A 27395-nucleotide genomic window follows, 5' to 3' on the forward strand; every position below is an offset into this window, starting at 1 on the left:
AGATGTAACTCTGTGAAATGAATTAACAGATAACTAATCAGTTTCTCAGAAAGCTTCTTTCCAGATTTCATCTGAGGATATTTCCTTTTTCACCATAGTCCACAATGGGCTTTCAAATATCACTTTGCCAATTCCACAAGGACTGTCTTTGCGAAAGGCTTCTTGAGGGGAAAGCTGTAACTCTGTGAGATGATTTCACAGAACACAAAGAAGTTTCTCAGAAAGCTACTTTCTCTTTGTTATCGGAGGATATTTCCTTTGGCCCTATAGTCTTCAAAGGGATCCGAAACATCTGTTCTCAGATTCCACAGAAATAAGGCTAGCAAGGAGATCCACAAAATACACATGTAAATCTGTGCGATGAATTAACAGAACACTAAGCCGTTTCTCAGATAGCTTCTTTTTAGATTTCATCTGAGGATATTTCCTTTTTCACCATAGCCCTCTATGGGCTTCCAAATATCACTCGGCCAATTCCACAAGAACTGTCTCAGCGAAGGCTTCTTGAGGGTAAAACTGTAACTCTGTGAGATGATTTCACAGAACACAAAGAAGTTTCTCAGAAAGCTTCTTTCTCTTTGTTATCGGAGGATACTTCCTTTGGCAATATAGTCTTGAAAGGGATACGAAATATCTGTTCTCAGATTCCACAGAAATAAGGATAGCAAAGAGATCCACGAAATATAGATGTAACTCTGCGAGATGAATTAACAGAACACTAAGCAGTTTCTCAGAGAGTTTCTTTCAAGATTTCAACTGAGGATATTTCCTTTTTCACTGTAGCCCTCTATGGGCTTCCAAATATCACTTTTCCAATTCCACAGGAAATGTCTTAGCGAAAGGCTTCTTGAAGGGAAATCTGTAACTCTGTGATATGATTTCACAGAACACAAAGAAGTTTCTCAGAAAGCTTCCTTCTATTTGTTATCGGAGGATATTTCCTTTGGCCCTATTGTGTTCAAAGGGATGCGAATTATCGGTTCTCAGATTCCACAGAAATAAGGCTTCCAAAGAGATCCACGAAACACAGATGTAACTCTGTGAGATGAATTAACAGAACACTAGGCAGTTTCTCAGAGAGCTTCTTTCCAGATTTCATCTGAGGATATTTCCTTTCTCACGAGAGCCGACTACGGGCATCCAAATATCACTTTGCCAATTCCACAAGAACTGTCTTAGCGAAAGGCTTCTTGAGGGGAAAGCTGTAACTCTGTGAGACGATTTCACAGAACACGAAGAAGTTTCTCAGAAAGCTTCTTTCTCTTTTTTATCGGAGGATATTTCCTTTGGCTCTGTAGTCTTCAAAGGGATCCGAAATATCTGTTCCCAGACCCCACAGAAATAAGGCTAGCAAAGAGATCCACGAAATACAGATGAAACTCTGTGAGATGAATTAACTGAACATTATGCAGTTTCTCAAAAGCTTCTTTCCAGATTTCATCAGAGGATATTTCCTTTTTCACCATAGCCCTCTATGGGCTTCCAAATATCACTCGGCCAATTCCACAAGAACTGTCTTAGCGAAAGGCTTATTGAGGGGAAAGCTGTAACTCTGTGAGATGAGTTCACAGAACACAAAGAAGTTTTTCAGAAAGCTTCTTTCTCTTTGTTATCAGTGGATATTTCCTTTGGCCCTATAGTCTTCAAAGGGATCCGAAATATCTGTTCTCAGATTCCACAGAAATATGACTAGCAAAGAGATCCACCATATACAGATGTACCTCTGTGAGGTGAATTAACAGAACACTAAGCAGTTTCTCAGAGAGCTTGTTTCCAGATTTCATCTGAGGATACTTCCTTTTTCATCTAACCCTTAATGGGCTTCCAAATATCACATTACCAATTCCACAAAAACTGTCTTAGCAAAAGGCTCCTTGAGGGGAAAGCTGTAACTCTGTGAGATGATTTCACAGAACACAAAGAAGTTTCTCAAAAAGCTTCTTTGTCTTTGTTATCAGAGGAAATTTCCTTTGGCCCTATAGTCTTCAAAGGGATCCGAAATATCTGTTCCCAGATCCCACAGAAATAACGCTAGCAAAGAGATCCACGAAATACAGATGTAACTCTGTGAGATGAATTAACAGAACACTAAGCAGTTTCTCAGAAAGCTTCTTTCCAGATTTCATCTGAGGATATTTCCTTTTTCAACATAGCCCTCTATTGGCTTCCAAATATCACTTTGCCAATTCCACAAGAACTGTCATAGCGAAAGGCTTCTTGAGAGGAAAGCTGTAACTCTGTGAGATGATTTCAGAGTACACAAAGGAGTTTCTCAGAAAGCTTCTTTCTCTTTGTTATCGGAGGATATTTCCTTTGGCCCTATAGTCTTCAAATTGACCCGAAATATCTGTTCTCAGATTCCACAGAAGTAAGGCTAGCAAAGAGATCCACAAAATACCCATGTAGCTCTGTGAGGTGAATTAACAGAACACTAAGCAGTGTCTCAGAAAGCTTCTTTCCAGATTTCATCTGAGGATATTTCCTTTTTCACCGTAGCCCTCTATGGGCTTCCAAATAACACTTTAGCAATTCCACAAGAACTGTCTTAGCGAAAGGCTTCTTGAGGGCAAAGCTGTAACTCTGTTAGATGATTTCACAGAACACAAAGAAGTTTCTCAGAAAGCTTCTTTCTCTTTGTTATCGGAGGATATTTCCTTTGGCCCTATAGTCTTCAATGGGTTCCGAAATCTCTTTTCTCAGATTCCCCAGAAATAAGACTAGTAAAGAGATCCACGAAATACACATGTAACTCTGTGAGATGAATTAACAGAACACTAAGAAGTTTCTCTGAAAGCTTCTTTCCACATTTCATCTGAGGATATTTCCTTTTTCAACATTGCCCTCTATGGGCTTCCAAATATCACATTGCCAATTCCACAAGAACTGTCTTAGCGAAAGGCTTCTTCAGTGGAACGCTGTAACTCTGTGAGATGATTTCACAGAACACAAAGAAGTTTCTCAGAAAGCTTCTTTCTCTTTGTTATCGGAGGATATTTCCTTTGCCCCTATAGTCTTCAAAGGGATCCGACATATCTGTTCTCAGATTCCACAGAAATAAGGCTAGCAAAGAGATCCACGAAATACTCATGTAACTCTGTGAGATTAATTAACAGAACACTAAGAAGTTTCTCAGAAAGCTTCTTTCCAGATTTCATCTGAGGATATTTCCTTTTTCTCCGTAGCCCTATATGGGCTTCCAAATATCACTTTGGCAATTCCTCAAGAACTGTCTTAGCGAAAGGCTTCTGGAGGGGAAAGCTGTAACTCTGTGAGATGATTTCACAGAACACAAAGAAGTTTCTCAGAAAGCTTCTTTCTCTTTGTTATCAGAGGATATTTCCTTTAGCCCAGTAGTCTTCAAAGGGATCCGAAATATCTGTTCTCAGATTCCACAGAAATAAGGCTAGCAAAGAGATCCACGAAATACACATGTAACTCTGTGAGATGAATTAACAGAACACTAAGCAGTTTCTCAAAAAGCTTCTTTCCAGATTTCATCTGAGGATATTTCCTTTTTCACCATAGCCCTCTATGGGCTTCCAAATATCACTTTGCCAATTCCACAAGAACTGTCTTACCGAAAGGCTTCTTGAGGGCAAAGCTGTAACTCTGTGAGATGATTTCACAGAACACAAAGAAGTTTCTCAGAAAGCTTCTTTCTCTTTGTTATCAGAGGATATTTCCTTTGTCCCTGTAGTCTTCAATGGGATCCGAAATATCTGTACTCAGATTCCACAGAAAGAAGACTAGTAAAGAGATACACGAAATACACATGTAACTCGGTGAGATGAATTAACAGAACACTAAGCAGTTTCCCAGAAAGCTTCTTTCCACGTTCATCTGAGGATATTTCCTTTTTCAACATTGCCCTCTATGGGCTTCCAAATATCACTTTGCCAATTCCACAATAACTGTCTTAGTGAAAGGCTTCTTGAGGGTAACGCTGTAACTCTTTGAGATGATTTCACAGAACACAAGTAAGTTTCTCAGAAAGCTTCTTTCTCTTTGTTATCGGAGGATATTTCCTTTGGCCCTATAGTCTTCAAAGGGATCCGAAATATCTTTTCTCAGATTCCCCAGAAATAAGACTAGTAAAGAGATCAACGAAATACACACGTAACTCAGTGAGATGAATTAACAGAACACTAAGGAGTTTCTCAGAAAGCTTCTTTCCATATTTCATCTGAGGATATTTCCTTTTTCAACATTGCCCTCTATGGGCTTCCAAATATCAAATTGCCAATTCCACAAGAACTGTCTTAGCGAAAGGCTTCTTGAGGGGAACGCTGTAACTCTGTGAGATGATTTCACAGAACAGAAAGAAGTTTCTCAGAAAGCTTCTGTCTCTTTGTTATCAGAGGATATTTCCTTTGGCCCTATAGTCTTCAAAGGGATGTGAAATATCTGTTCTCAGATTCCACAGAAATAAGGCTAGCAAAGAGATCCACGAAATACACATGTAACTCTGTGAGATGAATTAACAGAACACTAAGCAGTTTCTCAGAAAGCTTCTTTCCAGATATCATATGAGGATATTACCTTTTTCACCCTAGCCCTCTATGGGCTTCCAAATATCAGTTTGCCAATTCCACAAGAACTGTCTTAGCAAAAGGCTTCTTGAGGGGAAAGCTGTAACTCTGTGAGACGATTTCACATAACAAAAAGAAGTTTCTCTGAAAGCTTCTTTCTCTTTGTTATCGGAGGATATTTCCTTTGGCCCTATAGTCTTGAAAGGGATCCGAAATATCTGTTCCCAGATCCCACAGAAATAACGCTTGGAAAGAGATCCACGAAATACAGATGTAATTCTGTGAGATGAATTAACAGAACACTAAGCAGTTTCTCAGAAAGCTTCTTTCCAGATTTCATCTCAGGATATTTCCTTTTTCAACGTAGCCCTCTACGGGCTTCCAAATAACACTTTAGCAATTCCACAAGAACTGTCTTAGCGAAAAGCTTCTTGAGGGGAAAGCTGTAACTCTGTGAGATGATTCCACGTAACACAAAGAAGTTTCTCTGGAAGCTACTTTCTCTTTGTTAACGGAGTATATTTCCTTTGGCCCTATAGTCTTCAAAGGGATCCGAAATATCTGCTCTCAGATTCCACAGAAATAAGGCTAGCAAACAAATTCAAGAAACACAGATGTAACTCTGTGAGTGGAAGGCACACATCACAGAGCAGTTTCTCAGAAAGCTTCTTTCCAGATTTCAGCTGAGGATATTTCCTTTTTCCCCATTGCCCTCTATGGGGTTTCCAATATCCCTTTGCCAATTTCACAAGAACTGTCTTAGCGAAAGGCTTCTTGAGGGGAAAGCTGTAACTCTGTGAGATGATTTCACAGAATACAAAGAAGTTTCTCAGAAAGCTTCTTTCTCTTTGTTGTCGGAGGATATTTCCTTTGACCATATAGTCTTCAAAGGGATCCGAAATATCTGTTCTCAGATTCCACAGAAATAAGGCTAGCAAAGAGATCCATGAAATACAGATGTAACTCTGTGAGATGAATTAACAGAACACTAGGCAGTTTCTCAGAAAGCTTCTTTCCAGATTTCATCTGAGGATATTTCCTTTTTCACCGTAGCCCTCTAAGGGCTTCAAAATATCACTTTGCCAATTCCACAAGAACTGTCTTAGCGAAAGGCTTCTTGAAGGGAAAGCAGTAACTCTGAGAGACGATTTCACAGAACACAAAGAAGTTTCTCAGAAAGCTTCTCTCTCTTTCTTATCGGAGGATATTTCCTTTGGCCCTATAGTCTTCAAAGGGATCCGAAATATCTGTTCTGAGATTCCACAGAAATAAGGCTAGCAAAGAGATCCACGAAATACACATGTAACTCTGTGAGATGAATTAACAGAACACTAGGCAGTTTCTCAGAGAGCTTCCTTCCAGATTTCATCTGAGGATATTTCCTTTTTCACGAGAGAAGTCTGTGGGAATCCAAATATCACTTTGCCAATTCCACAAGAACTGTCTTAGCAAAAGGCTTCTTGAGGGGAAAGCTGTAACTCTCTGAGATGATTTCACCGAACACAAAGAAGTTTCTCAGAGAGCTTCTTTCTCTTTGTTATCGGATGATATTTCTTTTCGCCCTATAGTCTTCAAATGGATCCGAAATATCTGTTCTCAGTTTCCACAGAAATAAGGCTAGCAAAGAGATCGACGAAATACACATATAACACTGTGAGATGAATTAAGAGAACCCTAATCAGTTTCTCAGAAAGCTTCTTTCCCTTTGTTATCGTAGGAGATTTCCTTGGGCCCTATAGTCTTCTAAGGGAACCGAAATATCTGTTCTCAGATTCCACAGAAATAAGGCTAGCAAAGAGATCCACGAAATACAGATGTAACTCTGTGAGTGGAAGTCACACATCACAGAGGAGTTTCTCAGAAAGCTTCTTTCCAGATTTCATCTGAAGATATTTCCTTTTTCACCCTAGCCGTCAATGGGCTTCGAAATATCACTTTGCCAATTCCACAAGAACTGTCCTAGCGAAAGGCTTCTTGAGGGGAAAGCTGTAACTCTGTGTGATGATTTCACAGAACACCATGAAGTTTCTCAGAAAGCTTCTTTCTCTTTGTTATCGGAGGATATTTCCTTTGGCCCTATAGTCTTCAAAGGGATCCGAAATATCTGTTCTCAGATTCCAAGAAATAAGGCTAGCAAAGAGTTCCACGAAATACACATGTAACTCTTTGAGTGGAAGTCACACATCACGGAGCAGTTTCTCAGAAAGCTTCTTTCCAGATTTCATCGGAGGATATTTCCTTTTTCACCATAGCCCTCTATGGGCTTCCAAATATCACTTTGCCAATTCCACAAGAACTGTGTTAGCGAAAGGCTTCTTGAGGGAAAAGCTGTACCTCAGTGAGATGATTTCACAGAACACAAAGAAGTTTCTCAGAAAGCTTCTTTATCTTTGTTATCGGAGGATATTTCCTTTGGCCCTATCATCTTCAAAGGGCTCCGAAATATCAGTTCTCAGATTCCACAGAAATAAGGCTAGCAAAGAGATCCACGAAATACTCATGTAACTCTGTGAGGTGAATTAACAGAACACTAAGCAGTTTCTCAGAAAGCTTCTTTCCAGATTTCATATGAGGATATTTCCTTTTTCACCATAGCGGTCTAGGGGCTTCCAAATATCACTTTGCCAACTACACAAGAACTGTCTTGGCGAAAGACTTCTTGAGGGGAAAGCTGTAACTCTGTGAGAAAATTTCACAGAACACAAAGAAGTTTCTCAGAAAGCTTCTTTATCTTTGTTATCAGAGGATATTTCCTTTGGCCCTATAGTCTTCAAAGGGATCGAAATATCTGTTCTCAGATTCCATAGAAATAAGGCTAGCAAAGAGATCCAGCAAATACAGATGGAACTCTGTGAGTGGAAGTCACACATCACAGAGCGGTTTCTCAGAAAGCTTCTTTCCAGATTTCATCTGTGTATATTTCCTTTTTCACCATAGCCCTCGATGGGCTTCCAAATATCACTTTGCCAATTCCACAAGAACTGTCTTAGCGAAAGGCTTCTTGAGGGGAAAGCTGTAACTCTGTGAGATGATTTCACAGAACACAAAGAAGTTTTTCAGAAAGCTTCTTTCTCTTTGTTATCAGAGGATATTTCCTTTGGCCCTATAGTCTTCAAAGGGATCCGAAATATCTGTTCTCAGATTCCACAGAAATATGACTAGCAAAGAGATCCACGATATACAGATGTACCTCTGTGAGGTGAATTAACAGAACACTAAGCAGTTTCTCAGAAAGCTTCTTTCCAGATTTCATCTGAGGATATTTCCTTTTTCAACCTAGCCCTTAATGGGCTTCCAAATATCACATTACCAATTCCACAAAAACTGTCTTAGCAAAAGGCTTCTTGAGGGGAAAGCTGTAACTCTGTGAGATGATTTCACAGAACACAAAGAAGTTTCTCAAAAAGCTTCTTTCTCTTTGTTATCAGAGGAAATTTCCTTTGGCCCTATAGTCTTCAAAGGGATCCGAAATATCTGTTCCCAGATCCCACAGAAATAACGCTAGCAAAGAGATCCATGAAATGAAGATGTAACTCTGTGAGATGAATTAACATAACACTAAGCAGTTTCTCAGAAAGCTTCTATCCAGATTTCATCTGAGGATATTTCCTTTTTCACCATAGCCCTCTATTGGCTTCCAAATATCACTTTGCCAATTCCACAAGAACTGTCTTAGCGAAAGGCTTCTTGAGGGGAAATCTGTAACTCTGTGAGATGATTTCACAAAACACAAAGAAGTTTCTCAGAAAGCTTCCTTCTCTTTGTTATCGGAGGATATTTCCTTTGGCTTTATAGTCTTCAAAGGGATCCGAAATATCTGTTCTCAGATTCCACAGAAATAAGGCTAGCAAAGAGATCCACAAAATACACATGTAGCTCTGTGAGGTGAATTAACAGAACACTAAGCAGTGTCTCAGAAGGCTTCTTTCCAGATTTCATCTGAGGATATTTCCTTTCTCACCGTAGCCCTCTACGGGCTTCCAAATAACACTTTAGCAATTACACAAGAACTGACTTAGCGAAAGGCTTCTTGAGGGGAAAGCTGTAACTCTGTGAGATGATTCCACGAAACACAAAGAAGTTTCTTTGGAAGCTTCTTTCTCTTTGTTAACGGAGTATATTTCCTTTGGCCCTATAGTCTTCAAAGGGATCCGAAATATCTGCTCTCAGATTCCACAGAAATAAGGCTAGCAAAGAAATTCACGAAACACAGATGTAACTCTGTGAGTGGAAGGCACACATCACAGAGCAGTTTCTCAGAAAGCTTCTTTCCAGATTTCAGCTGAGGATATTTATTTTTTCCCCATTGCCCTCTATGGGATTTCAAATATCCCTTTGCCAATTCCACAAGAACTGTCTTAGCGAAGGGCTTCTTGAACTTGAAAGCTGTAACTCTGTGAGATGATTTCACAGAATACAAAGAAGTTTCTCAGAAAGCTTCTTTCTCTTTGTTATTGGAGGATATTTCCTTTGACCCTATAGTCTTCAAAGGGATCCGAAATATCTGTTCTCAGATTCCACAGAAATAAGGCTAGCAAAGAGATCCACAAAATGCAGATGTAACTCTGTGAGATGAATTAACAGAACACTAGGCAGTTTCTCAGAAAGCTTCTTTCCAGATTTCATCTGAGGATATTTCCTTTTTCACCGTAGCCCTCTAAGGGCTTCCAAATATCACGTTGCCAATTCCACAAGAACTGTCTTAGCGAAAGGCTTCTTGTGTGGAAAGCAGTAACTCGGGGAGATGATTTCACAAAACACAAAGAAGTTTCTCAGAAAGCTTCTCTCTCTTTCTTATCGGAGGATATTTCCTTTGGCCCTATAGTCTTCAAAGGGATCCGAAATATCTGTTCTCAGATTCCACAGAAATAAGGCTAGCAAAGAGATCCACGCAATACAGAGGTAACTGTGTGAGATGAATTAACAGAATATTAAGCAGTTTCTCAGAAAGCTTCTTTCCAGATTTATTCTGAAGGTATTTCCTTTTTCACCATAGCCCTCTAGGGGCTTCCAAATATCACTTTGCCAATTCCACAAGAACTGTCTTAGCGAAAGGCTTCTTCAGGGGAAAGCTGTATCTCCGTGAGATCATTTCACTGAAAACAAACAAGTTTCTCAGAAAGCTTCTTTCTCTTTGTTAAGGATGATATTTCTTTTCGCCCTATAGTCTTCAAAAGGATCCGAAATATCTGTTCTCAGATTCCACAGAAATATGGCTAGCAAAGAGATCCACGAAATACACATGTAACACTGTGAGATGAATTAACAAAACCCAAATCAGTTTCTCAGAAAGCTTCTTTCCCTTTGTTATCGTAGGAGATTTCCTTTGGCCCTATAGTATTCTAAGGGAACCGAAATATCTGTTCTCAGATTCCACAGAAATAAGGCTAGCAAAGAGATCCACGAAATACAGGTGTAACTCTGTGAGTGGAAGTCACACATCACAGAGCAGATTCTCAGAAAGCTTCTTTCCAGATTTCATCTGAAGATATTTCCTTTTTCACCCTAGCCGTCTATGGGCTTCGAAATATCACTTTGCCAATTCCACAATAACTGTCTTAGCGAAAGGCTTCTTGAGGGAAAAGCTGTAACTCTGTGAGATGATTTCACAGAACACAAAGAAGTTTCACAGAAAGCTTCTTTATCTTTGTTATCGGAGGATATTTCTTTTGGCCCTATCATCTTCAAAGGGATCCGAAATATCTGTTCTCAGATTCCACAGAAATAAGGCTAGCAAAGAGATCCACGAAATACACATATAACTCTGTGAGATGAATTAACAGAACACTAAGCAGTTTCTCAGAAAGCTTCTTTCCAGATTTCATATGAGGATATTTCCTTTTTCACCATAGCGGTCTAGGGGCTTCCAAATATCACTTTGCCAATTCCACAAGAACTGTCTTGGCGAAAGACTTCTTGAGGGGAAAGCTGTAACTCTGTGAGATGATTTCACAGAACACACAGAAGTTTCTCAGAAAGCTTCTTTATCTTTGTTATCAGAGGATATTTCCTTTGGCCCTATAGTCTTCAAAGGGATCGAAATATCTGTTCGAAGATTCCATAGAAATAAGGCTAGCAAAGAGATCCAGGAAATACAGATGAAACTCTGTGAGTGGAAGTCACACATCACAGAGCGGTTTCTCAAAAAGCTTTTTTCCAGATTTCATCTGAGTATATTTCCTTTTTCACCATAGCCCTCGATGGGCTTCCAAATATCACTTTGCCTATTCCACAAGAACTGTCTTAGCGAAAGGCTTCTTGAGGGGAAAGCTGTAACTCTGTGAGAGGATTTCACAGAACACCAAGAAGTTTCTCAGAAAGCTTCTTTCTCTTTGTTATCGGAGGATATTTCCTTTGGCCCTATAGTCTTCAAAGGGATCCGAAATATCTGTTCTCAGATTCCACAGAAATAAGGGTAGCAAAGAGATCCATGAAATACAGATGTAACTCTTTGAGTGGAAGTCACATATCACGGAGCAGTTTCTCAGAAAGCTTCTTTCCAGATTTCATCGGAGGATATTTCCTTTTTCACCATAGCCCTCTATGGGCTTCCAAATATCACTTTGCCAATTCCACAATAACTGTCTTAGCGAAAGGCTTTTTGAGGGAAAACCTGTAACTCTGTGAGATGATTTCACAGAACACAAAGAAGTTTCTCAGAAAGCTTCTTTCTCTTTCTTATCGGAGGATATTACCTTTGGCCCTATCATCTTCAAAGGGATCCGAAATATCTGTTCTCAGATTCCACAGAAATAAGGCTAGCAAAGAGACGTGATAAATACACTTGTAACTCTGTGCAATGAATTAGCAGAACACTAAGCAGTTTCTCAGAAAGCTTCTTTCCAGATTTCATCTGAGGATATTTCCTTTTTCACCGTAGCCCTCTATGGGCTTCGAAATATCATTTTGCCAATTCCACAAGAACTGTCTTAGCGAAAGGCTTCTTGAGGGGAAAGCTGTAACTCTGTGAGATGATTTCACAGAACACAAAGAAGTTTCTCAGAAAGCTTCCTTCTCTTTGTTATCGGAGGAAATTTCCTTTGGCCTTTTAGTCTTCAAAGGGATCCGAAATATCTGTTCTCAGATTCCACAGAAATAAGGCAGGCAAAGAGATCCACGAAATACAGATGTAAGTCTGTGAGTGAAAGTCACACATCACAAAGCAGTTTCTCAGAAAGCTTCTTTCCAGATTTCATCTGAGGATATTTCCTTTTTCACCATAGCCCTCTATGGGCTTCGAAATATCACTTTGCCAATTCTACAAGAACTGTCTTAGCGAAAGGCTTCTTGAGGGGAAAGCTGTAACTCTGAGAGATGATTTCACAGAACACAAAGAAGTTTCTCAGAAATCTTCTTTATCTTTGTTATCGGAGGATATTTCCTTTGGCCCTATAGTCTTCAAATGGATACGAAATATCTGTTCTCAGATTCCACAGAAATAAGGCAGACAAAGAGATCCACGAAATACAGATGTAAGTCTGTGAGTGAAAGTCACACATCACAAAGCAGTTTCTCAGAAAGCTTCTTTCCAGATTTCATCTGAGGATATTTCCTTTTTCACCATAGCCCTCTATGGGCTTCCAAATATCACTTTGCCAATTCCAAAAGAACTGTCTTAGCGAAAGGCTTCTTGAGGGGAAAGCTGTAACTCTGTGAGATGATTTCAGAGAACACAAAGAAGTTTCTCAGAAATCTTCTTTCTCTTTGGTATCGGAGGATATTTCCTTTGGCCCTATCGTCTTCAAAGGGATCCGAAATATCTGTTCTCAGATTCCACAGAAATAAGGCTAGCAAAGAGATCCGATAAATACACATGTAACTCTGTGCAATGAATTAACAGAACACTAAGCTGTTTCTCAGAAAGCTTCTTTCCAGATTTCATCTGAGGATATTTCCTATTACACCATAGCCCCCTATGGGCTTCCAAATATCACTTTGTCAATTCTACAAGAACAGTCTTAGCTAAAGGCTTCTTGAGAGGAAAGCTGTAACTCTGTGAGATGATTTCACAGAAAACAAAGAAGTTTCTCCGAAAGCTTCTTTATCTTTGTTATCGGAGGATATTTCCTTTGGCCCTATAATCTTCAAAGGGATCCGAAATATCTGTTCTCAGATTCCACACAACTAATGCTAGCAACGAGATCCACGACATACAGATGCAACTCTGTGAGTGGTAGTCACACATCACAAAGCAATTTCTCAGAAAGCTTCTTTCCAGATTTCATCTGAGGATATTTCCTTTTTCACCTTAGCCCTCTATGGGCTTCCAAATATCACTTTGCCAATTCCACAAGAACTGTCTTAGCGAAAGGCTTCTTAACGGGAAGCTGTAACTCTGTGAGATGATTTCACAGAACACAAAGAAGTTTCTCAGAAAGCTTCTTTCTCTTTGTTAACGGAGGATAGTTCCTTTGGCCCTATCGTCTTCAATAGGATCCGAAATATCTGTTCTCAGAATCCACAGAAATAAGGCAAGCAAAGAGATCCACGAAATACAGATGTAACTCTGTGAGTGGAAGTCACACATCACAAAGCAGTTTGTCAGAAAGCTTCCTTCCATATTTCATCTGAGGATATTTCCTTTTTCACCATAGCCCTCTATGGGCTTCCAAATATCACTTTGCCAGTTCCACAAGAACTGTCTTAACGAAAGGCTTCTTGAGGGGAAAGCTGTAACTCTGTGAGATGATTTCACAGAACACAAAGAAATTTCTCAGAAAGCTTCTTTCTCTTTGTTATCGGAGGATATTTCCTTTGGCCCTATAGTCTTCAAAGGGGTCCGAAATATCTGTTCTCAGAATCCACAGAAATAAGGCTAGCAAAGAGATCCACGAAATACACATGTAACTCTGTGAGATGTATTAACAGAACACTAAGCAGTTTCTCAGAAAGCTTCTTTGCAGATTTCATCTGAGGATAATTCCTTTTTCACCACAGCCCTCTAAGGGCTTCCAAATATTACTTTGCCAATTCCACAAGAACTGTCTTAGCAAAAGCCTTCTTGAGGGGAAAGCTGTAACTCTGTGAGATGATTTCACAGAACACAAAGAAGTTTCTCAGAAAGCTTCTTTCTCTTTGTTATCGTAGGATATTTCCTTTGGCCCTATAGTCTTCAAAGGGATCCGAAATATCTGTTCTGAGATTCCACAGAAATAAGGCTACGAAAGAGATCCACGAAATACAGATGTAACTCTGTGAGTGGAAGTCACACTTCCCAAAGCAGTTTCTCAGAAAGCTTCTTTCCAGATTTCATCTGAGGATATTTCCTTTTTCACCGTAGCCCACTATGTGCTTCCAAATATCACTTTGCCAATTCCACAAGAACTGTCCTAGCGAAAGGCTTCTTGAGGGGAAAGCTGTAACTCTGTGAGATGATTTCAAAGAACACAAAGAAGTTACTCAGAAAGCTTCATTTCCTTTGTTATCGCAGGATATTTCCTTTGGCCCTATAGTCTTCACAAGGATCCGAAATATCTGTTCTCAGACTCCACAGATATAAGGCTAGCAAAGAGATCCACGAAATACACATGTAACCCTGTCAGATGAAATAACAGAACACTAGGCAGTTTCTCAGAAAGCTTCCTTCCAGATTTCATCTGAGGATATTTCCTTTTTCACGAGAGAAGTCTATGGGTATCCAAATATCACTTTGCCAATTCGTCAAGAACTGTCTTAGCGAAACGCTTCTTGAGGGGAAAGCTGTAACTCTCTGAGATGATTTCACGGAACACAAAAAGTTTCTCGGAAAGCTTCTTTCTCTTTGTTATCGGAGGATATTTCCTTTGGCACTATAGTCTTCAAAGCGATCCGAAATATCAGTTCTCAGATTCCACAGAAATAAGGCTAGCAAAGATATCCACGCAATACAGATGTAACTCGGTGAGATGAATTAACAGAACACTAAGCAGTTTCTCAGAAAGCTTCTCTCCAGATTTCATCTGAGGATATTTCCTTTTTCACTCTAGCCCTCTTTGGGCTTGCAAATATCACTTTACCAATTCCAGAAGAACAGCCTTAGTGAAAGGCTTCTTGAGGGGAAAGCTGTAACTCTGTGAGATGATTTCGCAGAACACAAAGAATTTTCGCAGAAAGCTTCTTTCTCTTTGTTATCGGAGGATATTTCCTTTGGCCTTATAGTCTTCAAAGGGATCCGAAATATGTGTTCTCAGATTCCATAGAAATAAGGCTAGCAAAGAGATCCACGAAACACATATGTAACTCTGTGAGTGAAGTCACAAATCACAGAGCAGTTTCTCAGAAAGCTTCTCTACAGATTTCATCTGAGATTATTTCGTTTTTCAACGTAGCCCTCTATGGGCTTCCAAATATCACTTTGCCAATTACATAAGAACTGTCTTAGCGAAAGGCTTCTTGGGGGGAAAACTGTAGCTCTGTGAGATGATTTCACAGAACACAAAGAAGTTTCTCAGAAAGCTTCTTTCTCTTTGTCATCAGATGACATTTCTGTTCGCCCTATAGTCTTCAAATGGATCCGAAATATCTGTTCTCAGATTCCACAGAAATAAGGCTAGCAAAGAGATCCGAGAAATACACATGTAACACTGTGAGATGTATTAACAGAACACTAAGCAGTTTCTCAGAGAGCTTCCTTCCAGATTTCATCTGAGGATATTTCCTTTTTAAACATAGCCCTCTAGGGGCTTCCAAATATCACTTTGCCAATTCCACAAGAACTGTCTTAGCGAAAGGCTTCTTGAGGGGAAAGCTGTAACTCTGTGTGATGATTTCACAGAACACAAAGAAGTTTCTCAGAAAGCTTCTTTCCCTTTGTTATCGGAGGATATTTCCTTTGGCCCTATAGTCTTCAAAGGGATCCGAAATATCTGTTTTCAGATTCAATAGAAATAAGGCTAGCAAAGAGATCCACGAAATACAGACGTAACTCTCTGAGTGGAAGTCACACATCTCAGAGCAGTTTCTCAGAAAGCTTCTTTCCAGATTTCATCTGAGGATATTTCCTTTTTCACCATAGCCCTCTAGGGGCTTCCAAATATCATTTTACAATTCCACAAGAACTGTCTTAGCGAAAGACTTCTTGAGGGGAAATCTGTAACTCTGTGAGATGATTTCACAGAACACAAAGAAGTTTCTCAGAAAGCTTCTTTCCCTTTGTTATCGGAGGATATTTCCTTTGGCCGCGTAGTCTTCAAAGGGATCCGAAATATCTGTTCTCAGATTCCACAGAAATAAGGCTAGCAAAGAGATCCACGAAATACAGATGTAACTCTGTGAGTGGAAGTCACACATCTAAGAGCAGTTTCTCAGAAAGCTTCTTTCCAGATTTCATTGGAGGATATTTCCTTTTTCACCATAGCCATCTATGGGCTTCCAAATATCACTTTGCCAATTCCACAAGAACTGTCTTACCGAAAGGCTTTGGAGGGGAAAGCTGTAACTGTGTGAGATGATTTCACAGAACACAAAGAAGTTTCTCAGAACGCTTCTTTCTCTTTGATATCGGAGGATATTTCCTTTGGCCCTATCGTCTTCAGAGAGATCCGAAATATCTGTTCTCAGATTCCACAGAAATAAGGCTAGTAAAGAGATCCACGAAATACAGATGAAACTCTGTGAGATGAATTAAGAGAACACTAAGCAGTTTCTCAGAAAGCTTCTTTCCACATTTCATCTGAGGATATTTCCTTTTTCACCATAGCCCTCTATGTGCTTCCAAATATCACTTTGCCAATTCCACAAGAACTGTCTTAGCCAAAGGCTTCTTGAGGGGAAAGCTGTAACTCTGTGAGATGATTTCACAGAACACAAAGAAGTTTCTCAGAAAGCTTCTGTCCCTTTGTTATCAGAGGATATTTCCTTTGGCCCTATAGTCTTCAAAGGGATCCGAAATATCTGTTCTCAGATTCCACAGAAATAAGGCTAGCAAAGAGATCCACGAAATACAGATGTAAGTCTGTGAGTGGAAGTCACACATCACAAAGCAGTTTCTCAGAAAGCTTCTTTCCAGATTTCATCTCAGGATATTTCCTTTTTCACCATTGCCGTTTATGGGCTTCCAAATCTCACTTTGCCAATTCCACAAGCACTGTCTTAGCGAAAGGCTTCTTGAGGGGAAAGCTGTAACTCTGTGAGATGATTTCACAGAACACGAAGAAGTTTCTCAGAAAGCGTCTTTCTCTTTGTTATCGGAGTACATTTCCTTTGGCCCTATAGTCTTCAAAGGGATCCGAAATATCTGTACTCAGATTCCGCGGAAATAAGGCTGGCAAAGAGATCCAGGACATACAGATGTACCTCTGTGAGTGGAAGACACACTTCAAAAAGTTTCTCAGAAAGCTTCTTTCCAGATTTCATCTGAGGATATTTACTTTTTCACCATATCCCACTATGGGCTTCCAAATATCAATTTGCCAATTCCACAAGAACTGTCTTAGCGAAAGGCTTCTTGACGAGAAGGCTGTAACTCTGTGAGATGATTTCACAGAACACAAAGAAGTTTCTCAGAAAGCTTCTTTCTCTTTGTTATCCAACGCTATTTCCTTTGGCCCTATAGTCTTCAAAGGGATCTGAAATATCTGTTCTCAGATTCCACAGAAATAAGGCAAGCAAAGAGATCCGGAAATACACATATAACTCTGTGAGATGAATTAACAGAACACTACGCAGTTTCTCAGAAAGCTTCTTTCCTCTTTCATCTGAGTATATTTCCTTATTCACCTTTGCGTCTATGGGCTTCCAAATATCACTTTGCCAATTCCAGAAGAACTGTCTTAGCAAAAGGCATCTTGAGGGGAAACCTGTAACTCTGTGAGATGATTTCAGAGAACACAAAGAAGTTTCTCAGAAAGCTTCTTTCTCCTTTTTATCGGATTATATTTCCTTTGGCCCTATAGTCTTCAAAGGGATCCTAAATATCTGTTCTCAGAATCCACAGAAATAAGGCTAGCAAAGAGATCCACGAAATACACATGTAACACTGTGGGATGAATTAAAAGAACACTAAGCAGTTTCTCAGAAAGCTTCTTTCCAGATTTCATCTGAGGATATTTCCTTTTTCACCATAGCCCTCTATGGGCTTCCAAATATCACTTTGCCAATTCCAATAGAACTGTCTTAGCGAAAGGCTTCTTGAGGGAAAAGCTGTAACTCTCTGAGATGATTTCACAGAACACAAAGAAGTTTCTCAGAAAGCTTCTTTCTCTTTGATATCGGAGGATATTTCCTTTGGCCTTATAGTCTTCAAAGGGATCGGAAATATCTGTTCTCAGATTCCACAGAAATAAGGCTAGCAAAGAGATCCACGAAATACACATGTAACTCTGTGAGATGAATTAAAAGAACACTAAGCAGTTTCTCAGAAAGCTTCTTTCCAGATTTCATCTGAGGATATTTCATTTTTCACCATAGCCCCCTATGGGCTTCCAAATATCACTTTGCCAATTCCAAAAGAACTGTCTTAGCGAAAGGCTTCCTGAGGGGAAAGCTGTAACTCTGGGAGATGATTTCACAGAACACAAAGAAGTTTCTCAGAAAGCTTCTTGCTCTTTGTTATCGGAGGATATTTCCTTTGGCCCTATAGTCTTCAAAGGGATCCTAAATATCTGTTCTCAGATTCCAGAGAAATAAGGCTAGCAAAGAGATTCACGAAATACACATGTAACTCTGTGAGATGAATTAACAGAACACTAAGCAGTTTCTCAGAAAGCTTCTTTCCACATTTCATCTGAGGAGATTTCCTTTTTCACCATAGCCTCAATGGGCTTCCAAATATCACTTTGCCAATTCCACAAGAACTGTGTTAGCGAAAGGCTTCTTGAGGAGAAAGCTGTAACTCTGTGAGATGATTTCACAGAACACAAAGAAGTTTCTCAGAAAGCTTCTTTCTCTTTGTTATAGGAAGATATTTCCTTTGGCCTCATAGTCTTCAAAGGGGTACGAAATATATGTTCTCAGATTCCGCAGAAATAAGGCTAGCAAAGAGATCCACGAAATACAGATATAACCCTGTGAGGTGAATTAACAGAACACTAAGCAGTTTCTCAGAAAGCTTCTTTCCAGATTTCATCTGAGGATATTTCCTTTTTCATCATAACCCTCTATGGGCTTCCAAATATCAGTTTGCCAATTCCACAAGAACTGTCTTAGCGAAAGTCTTCTTGAGGGGAAAGCTCTAACTCGGTGAGATGATTTCACAGAACACAAAGAAGTTTCTCAGAAAGCTTCCTTCTCTTTGTTATCGGAGGATATTTCCTTTGGCCCTATCGTCTTCAAGGAGATCCGAAATATCTGTTTTCAGATTCCACAGAAATAAGGCTAGCAAAGAGATCCACGAAATACAGATGTAACTCTGTGAGTGAAAGTCACACTTCACAAAGCAGTTTCTCAGAAAGCTTCTTTCTCTTTGTTATCGGAGGATATTTCCTTTGGCCCTATAGTCTTCAAAGGCATCCGAAATACCTGTTCTCAGATTCCACAGAAATAAGGCCAGCAAAGAGATCCACGAAACACAGATGTAACTCTGTGAGTGGAATTCAAACAGCACAAAGCAGTTTCTCAGAAAGCTTCTTTCTCTTTGTTATCGGAGGATATTTCCTTTGGCCCTACAGTCTTCAAAGGGATCCGAAATATCTGTTCTCAGATTCCACAGAAATAAGGCTAGCAAAGAGATTCGAGAAATACACATGTAACTCAGTGAAATGAATTAACAGAACACTAAGCAGTTTCTCAGGAAGCTTCTTTCCAGATTTCATCTGAGGATATTTCCTTTTTCACCATAGCCCTCTATGGGCTTTCAAATATCACTTTGCCAATTCCACAAGAACTGTCTTAGTGAAAGGATTCTTGAGGGGAAAGCTGTAACTCTGTGAGATGATTTCACAGAACACAAAGAAGTTTCTCAGAAAGCTTCTTTCTCTTTGTTATCGGAGGATATTTCCTTTGGCCCTATAGTCTTCAAAGGGATACGAAATATCTGTTCTTAGATTCCACAGAAATAAGGCTAGCAAAGGGATCCCCGATATACACATGTAACTCTGTGAGATGAATTAAAAGAACACTAAGCAGTTTCTCAGAATGCTTCTTTCCAGATTTCATCTGAGGATATTTCCTTTTTCACCATAGCCCTCTATGGGCTTCCAAATATCACTTTGCCAATTCCAAAAGAACTGTCTTAGCGAAAGGCTTCTTGAGGGGAAAGTTGTAACTCTGGGAGATGATTTCACAGAACACAAAGAAGTTTCTCAGAAAGCTTCTTGCTCTTTGTTATCGGAGGATATTTCCTTTGGCCCTATAGTCTTCAAAGGGATCCGAAATATCTGTTCTCAGATTACAGAGAAATAAGGCTAGCAAAGAGATTCACGAAATACACATGTAACTCTGTGAGATGAATTAACAGAACACTAAGCAGTTTCTCAGAAAACTTCCTTCCACATTTCATCTGAGATTTCCTTTTTCACCATAGCCTCTATGGGCTTCCAAATATCACTTTGCCAATTCCACAAGAACTGTGTTAGCGAAAGGCTTCTTGAGGAGAAAGCTGTAACTCTGTGAGATGATTTCACAGAACACAAAGAAGTTTCTCAGAAAGCTTCTTTCTCTTTGTTATAGGAGGATAATTCCTTTGGCCCTATAGTCTTCAAAGGGATACGAAATATATGTTCTCAGATTCCACAGAAATAAGGCTAGCAAAGAGATCCACGAAATACAGATGTAACACTGTGAGATGAATTAACAGAACACTAAGCAGTTTCTCAGAAAGCTTCTTTCCAGATTTCATCTGAGGATATTTCCTTTTTCATCATAACCCTCTATGGGCTTCCAAATATCAGTTTGCCAATTGCAGAAGAACTGTCTTAGCAAAAGTCTTCTTGAGGGGAAAGCTCTAACTCTGTGAGATGATTTCACGGAACACCAAGAAGTTTCTCAGAAATCTTCTTTCTCTTTGTTATCGGACGATATTTCCTTGGCCCTATAGTCTTCAAAGGCATCCAAAATATCTGTTCTCAGATTCCACAGAAATAAGGCTAGCAAAGAGATCCACGAAATACACATGTAACTCGTTGAGTTGAATTAATAGAAAACTAAGCAGTTTCTCAGAAATCTTCTTTCCAGATTTCATCTGAGGATATTTCCTTTTTCACAAAAGCCCTCTATGGGCTTACAAATATCACTTTGCCAATTCCACAAGAACTGTCTTAGCGAAAGTCTTCTTGAGGGGAAAGCTGTAGTTCTGTGAAGAGATTTCACAGAACTCAAAGAAGTTTCTCAGAAAGCTTCTTTCTCTTTGTTATCGGAGGATATTTCCTTTGTCCCTATAGTCTTCAAAGGGATCCGAAATATCTCTTCTCAGATTCCACAGAAATAAGGCTAGCAAAGAGAACCACGAAATACAGATGTAACTCTGTGAGTGGAAGTCACACATCACAAAGCAGTTTCTCAGAAAGCTTCTTTCTCTTTGTTATCAGAGGATATTTCCTTTGGCCCTATAGTCTTCAAACGGATCCGAAATATCCGTTCTCAGATTCCACAGAAATAAGGCTAGCAAAGAGATCCGAGAAATACACATGTAACTCTGTGAAATGAATTAACAGAACATTAAGCAGTTTCTCAGGAAGCTTCTTTCCAGATTTCATCTGAGGATATTTCCTTTTTCACCATAGCCCTCTATGGGCTTCCAAATATCTCTTTGCCAATTCCACAAGAACTGTCCTAGCGAAAGGCTTCTTTAGGGCAAAGCTGTAACTCTGTGAGATGATTTCACAGAACACAAAGAAGTTTCTCAGAAAGCTACGCACTCTTTCTTATGGGAGGAAATTTCCTTTGGCCCTATAGTCTTCAAAGGGATCCGAAATATCTGTTCTCATATTCCAGAGAAATAAGGCTAGCAAAGATATTCACGAAATACACATGAAACTCTGTGAGATGAATTAACAGAACACTAAGCAGTTTCTCAGAAAGCTTCTTTCCAGATTTCATCTGAGGAGATTTCCTTTTTCACCATAGCCTCTATGGGCTTGCAAATATCACTTTGCCAATTCCACAAGAACTGTGTTAGCGATAGGCTACTTGAGGAGAAAGCCGTAACTCTGTGAGATGATTTCACAGAACACAAAGAAGTTTCTCAGAAAGCTTCTTTCTCTTTGTTATAGGAGGATATTTCCTTTGGCCCTATAGTCTTCAAAGGGATACGAAATATCTGTTCTCAGATTCCACAGAAATAAGGCTAGCAAAGTGATCCACGAAATACAGATGTAACCCTGTGAGATGAATTAACAGAACACTAAGCAGTTTCTCAGAAAGTTTCTTTCCAGATTTCATCTCAGGATATTTCCTTTTTCATCATAACCCTCTATGGGCTTCCAAATATCAGTTTGCCAATTCCACAAGAACTGTCTCAGCGAAAGTCTTCTTGAGGGGAAAGCTCTACCTCTGTGAGATGATTTCACGGAACACCAAGAAGTTTCTCAGAAATCTTCTTTCTCTTTGTTATCGGACGATATTTCCTAGGCCCTATAGACTTCAAAGGTAACCGAAATATGTGTTCTCAGATTCCACAGAAATAAGGCTAGCCAAGAGATCCACGAAATACAGATTTAACTCTGTGAGTGAAAGTCACACTTCACAAAGCAGTTTCTCAGAAAGCTTCTTTCTCTTTGTTATCGGAGGATATTTCCTTTGGCCCTATAGTCTTCAAAGGGATCCGAAATATCTGTTCTCAGATTCCACAGAAATAAGGCTAGCAAAGTGATCCACGAAATACATATGTAACTGTGTGAGTGGAAGTCACACAACACAAAGCAGTTTCTCAGAATGCTTCTTTCCAGATTTCATCTGAGGATATTTCCTTTTTCACCATAACCCTCTATGGGCTTCCAAATATCAGTTTGCCAATTCCAGAAGAATGTCTTAGCGAAAGTCTACTTGAGGGGAAAGCTGTAACTCTGTGAGATGATTTCACAGAAAACAAAGAAGTTTCTCAGAAAGCTTCTTTCTCTTTGTTATCGGACGATATTTCCTTTGGCCCTATAGTCTTCAAAGGGATCCGAGATATCTGTTCTCATATTCCACAGAAATAAGGCTAGCAAAGAGATCCACGAGATGCAGAGGTAACTCTGTGAGTGGAAGTCACAAATCACAAAGCAGTTTCTCAGAAACCTTCTTTCTCTTTGTTATCGGAGGATATTTCCTTTGGCCCTATAGTCTTCAAAGGGATCCGAAATATCTGTTCGCAGATTCCACAGAAATAAGGCTAGCAAAGAGATGCACGAAATACACATGTAACACTGTGAGATGAATTAACAGAACACTAAGCAGTTTCTCAGAAAGCTTCTTTCCAGATTTCATCTGAGGATATTTCCTATTTCACCATAGCCCTCTAAGGGCTCCCAAATATCACTTTGCCAATTCCACAAGAACTGTCTTAGCGAAAGGCTTCTTGAGGGGAAATCTGTAACTCTGTGAGATGATTTCACAGAACAAAAAGAAGTTTCTCAGAAAGCTTCTTTCTCTTTGTTATCGGAGGATATTTCCTTTGGCCCTATAGTCTTCAAAGGGATCCGAAATATCTGTTCTCAGATTCCACAGAAATAAGGCTAGCAAAGAGATCCACGAAATACACATGTAACTCTGTGAGATGAATTAACATAACACCAAGCAGTTTCTCAGAAAACTTCTTTCCTAATTTCATCTGAGGATATTTCCTTTTTCACCATAGTCCTCTAGGGTCTTCCTAATATCACTTTGCCAATACCACAAGAACTGTCTTAGCGAAAGGCTTCTTGAGCAGAAAGCTGTAACTCTTTGAGATGATTTCACAGAACACCAAGAAATTTCTCAGAAAGTTTCTTTCTCTTTGTTATCGGAGGATATTTCCTTTGGCCCTATAGTCTTCAAAGGGATCCGAAATATCTGTTGTCAGATTCCACATAAATAAGGCTAGCAAAGAGATGCACGAAATACACATGTAACTCTGTGAGATGAATTAACAGAACACTAAGCAGTTTCTCAGAAAGCTTCTTTCCATATTTCATCTGAGGATATTTCCTTTTTCACCATATCCCTCTAAGGGCTTCCAAATATCAGTTTGCTAATTCCACACAAACTGTCTTAGCGAAAGTCTTCTTGAGGGGAAAGCTCTAACTCTGTGAGATGATTTCACGGAACACAAACAAGTTCCTCAGAAAGCTTCTTTCTCTTTGTTATCGGACGATATTTCCTTTGGCCCTATAGTCTTCAAAGTGAACCGATATATGTGTTCTCAGATTCCACAGAAATACAGCTAGCAAAGAGATCCACGAAATACAGATGTAACTCTGTGAGTGAAAGTCAAACTTCACAAAGCAGTTTCTCAGAAAGCTTCTCTCTCTTTGTTATCGGAGGATATTTCCTTTGGCCCTATAGTCTTCAAAGGGATCCGAAATATCTGTTCTCAGATTCCACAGAAATAAGGCTAGCAAAGAGATCTGAGAAATACTCACGTAACTCAGTGAAATGAATTAACAGAACACTAAGCAGTTTCTCAGAAATCTTCTTTCCAGATTTCATCTCAGGATATCTCCTTTTTCACCATAGCGCTCTATGGGCTTCCAAATATCACTTTGCCAATTCCACAAGAACTGTCTTAGCGAAAGGCTTCTTGAGGGCAAAGATGTAACTCTGTGAGATGATTTCACAGAACACAAAGCAGTTTCTCAGAAAGCTTCTTTCTCTTTGTTATCGGAGGATATTTCCTTTGGCCCTATAGTCTTCAAAGCGTTCCGAAATATCTATTCTCAGATTCCACAGAAATATGGCTAGCAAAGAGATCCACGAAATACAGATGTAACTCTGTGAGTGGAAGTCACACATCACCAAGCAGTTTCTCAGAAAGCTTCTTTCCAGATTTCATCTGAGGATATTTCCTTTTTCACCTTAGCCCTCTAAGGGCTTCCCAATATCACTTTGCCAATTCCAAAAGAACTGTCTTAGCGAAAGGCTTCTTGAGGGGAAAGCTGTATCTCTGTGAGATGATTTCACAGAACACAAAGAAGTTTCTCAGAGCTTCTTTCTCTTTGTTATCGGAGGATATTTCCTTTGGCCCTATAGTCTTCAAAGGGATCCGAAATATCTCTTCTCAGATTCCACAGAAATAAGGCTATCAAAGAGATCCGAGAAATACACATGTAACTCTGTGAAATGAATTAACAGAGCACTAGGCAGTTTCTCAGAAAGCTTCTTTCCAGATTTCATTTGAGGATATTTCCTTTTTCACCATAGCCCCCTATGGGCTTCCAAATATCACTTTGCCAATACCACAAGAACTGTCTTAGCAAAAGGCTTCTTGAGGGGAGAGCTGTAACTCTGTGAGATGATTTCACTGAACACAAAGAAGTTTCCCAGAAAGCTTCTTTCTCTTTGTTATCGGAGGATATTTCCTTTGGCCCTATAGGCTTCAAAGGGATCCGAAATATCTGTTCTCAGATTTCATAGAAATAAGGCTAGCACAGAGATCGACGAAATACACATGTAATTCTGTGAGATGAATTAAGAGAACACTAAGCAGTTTCTCAGAAATCTTCTTTCCAGATTTCATCTCTGGATATCTCCTTTTTCACCATAGCCCTCTATGGGCTTCCAAATATCACTTTGCCAGTTCCACAAGAACTGTCTTAGCGAAAGGCTTCTTGAGTGGAAAGCTGTAAATCTGTGAGATGATTTCACAGAACACAAAGAAGTTTCTCAGAAAGCTTCTTTCTCTTTGTTATCGGAGGATATTTCCTTTGGCCCTATAGTCTTCAAAGGGATCCGAAATATCTGTTCTCCGATTCCACAGAAATAAGGCTAGCAAAGAGATCCACGAAATACAGATGTAACTCTGTGAGTGGAAGTCACACATCACAAAGCAGTTTCCTAGAAAGCTTCTTTCTCTTTGTTATCAGAGGAATTTCCTTTGGCCCTATAGTCTTCAAAGGGATCCGAAATATCTGTTCTCAGAATCCACAGAAATAAGGTTAGCAAAGAGATCCGAGAAATACACATGTAACTCTGTGAAATGAATTAACAGAACACTAAGCAGTTTCTCAGAAAGCTTCTTTCCAGATTTCATCTGAGGATATTTCTTTTTTCACCATAGCCCTCTTTGGGCTTCCAAATATCACTTTGCCAATTCCACAAGAACTGTCTTAGCGAAAGGCTTCTTGAGGGGAAAGCTGTAACTCTGAGAGATGATTTCACAGAACACAAAGAAGTTTCTCAGAAAGCTGCGCTCTCTTTCTTATGGGAGGATATTTCCTTGGCCCTGTAGTCTTCAAAGGGATCCGAAATATCTGTTCTCAGATTCCACAGAAATAAGGCTAGCAAAGAGATGCACGAAATACACATGTAACTCTGTGAGATGAATTAACAGAAAACTAAGCAGTTTCTCAGAAAGCTTCTTTCCAGATTTCATCTGAGGATATTTCCTATTTCACCATAGCCCTCTAAGGGCTCCCAAATATCACTTTGCCAATTCCACAAGAACTGTCTTAGCGAAAGGCTTCTTGAGGGGAAATCTGTAACTCTGTGAGATGATTTCACAGAACAAAAAGAAGTTTCTCAGAAAGCTTCTTTCTCTTTGTTATCGGAGGATATTTCCTTTGGCCCTATAGTCTTCAAAGGGATCCGAAATATCTGTTCTCAGATTCCACAGAAATAAGGCTAGCAAAGAGATCCACGAAATACACATGTAACTCTGTGAGATGAATTAACATTACACCAAGCAGTTTCTCAGAAAACTTCTTTCCTAATTTCATCTGAGGATATTTCCTTTTTCACCATAGTCCTCTAGGGTCTTCCAAATATCACTTTGCCAATACCACAAGAACTGTCTTAGCGAAAGGCTTCTTGAGCAGAAAGCTGTAACTCTTTGAGATGATTTCACAGAACACCAAGAAATTTCTCAGAAAGTTTCTTTCTCTTTGTTATCGGAGGATATTTCCTTTGGCCCTATAGTCTTCAAAGGGATCCGAAATATCTGTTGTCAGATTCCACATAAATAAGGCTAGCAAAGAGATGCACGAAATACACATGTAACTCTGTGAGATGAATTAACAGAACACTAAGCAGTTTCTCAGAAAGCTTCTTTCCATATTTCATCTGAGGATATTTCCTTTTTCACCATATCCCTCTAAGGGCTTCCAAATATCAGTTTGCTAATTCCACAAAAACTGTCTTAGCGAAAGTCTTCTTGAGGGGAAAGCTCTAACTCTGTGAGATGATTTCACGGAACACAAAGAAGTTCCTCAGAAAGCTTCTTTCTCTTTGTTATCGGACGATATTTCCTTTGGCCCTATAGTCTTCAAAGTGAACCGATATATGTGTTCTCAGATTCCACAGAAATACGGCTAGCAAAGAGACCCACGAAATACAGATGTAACTCTGTGAGTGAAAGTCAAACTTCACAAAGCAGTTTCTCAGAAAGCTTCTTTCTCTTTGTTATCGGAGGATATTTCCTTTGGCCCTATAGTCTTCAAAGGGATCCGAAATATCTGTTCTCAGATTCCACAGAAATAAGGCTAGCAAAGAGATCTGAGAAATACTCACCTAACTCAGTGAAATGAATTAACAGAACACTAAGCAGTTTCTCAGAAATCTTCTTTCCAGATTTCATCTCAGGATATCTCCTTTTTCACCATAGCCCTCTATGGGCTTCCAAATATCACTTTGCCAATTCCACAAGAACTGTCTTAGCGAAAGGCTTCTTGAGGGGAAAGCTGTAACTCTGTGAGATGATTTCACAGAACACAAAGAAGTTTCTCAGAAAGCTTCTTTCTCTTTGTTATCGGAGGATATTTCCTTTGGCCCTACAGTCTTCAAAGGGATCCGAAATATCTGTTCTCCGATTCCGCAGAAATAAGGCTAGCAAAGAGATCC

The sequence above is a fragment of the Macaca fascicularis genome, chromosome 9 (genome assembly GCF_037993035.2).
Source record: "Macaca fascicularis isolate 582-1 chromosome 9, T2T-MFA8v1.1".
Classification (NCBI taxonomy): domain Eukaryota; kingdom Metazoa; phylum Chordata; class Mammalia; order Primates; family Cercopithecidae; genus Macaca; species Macaca fascicularis.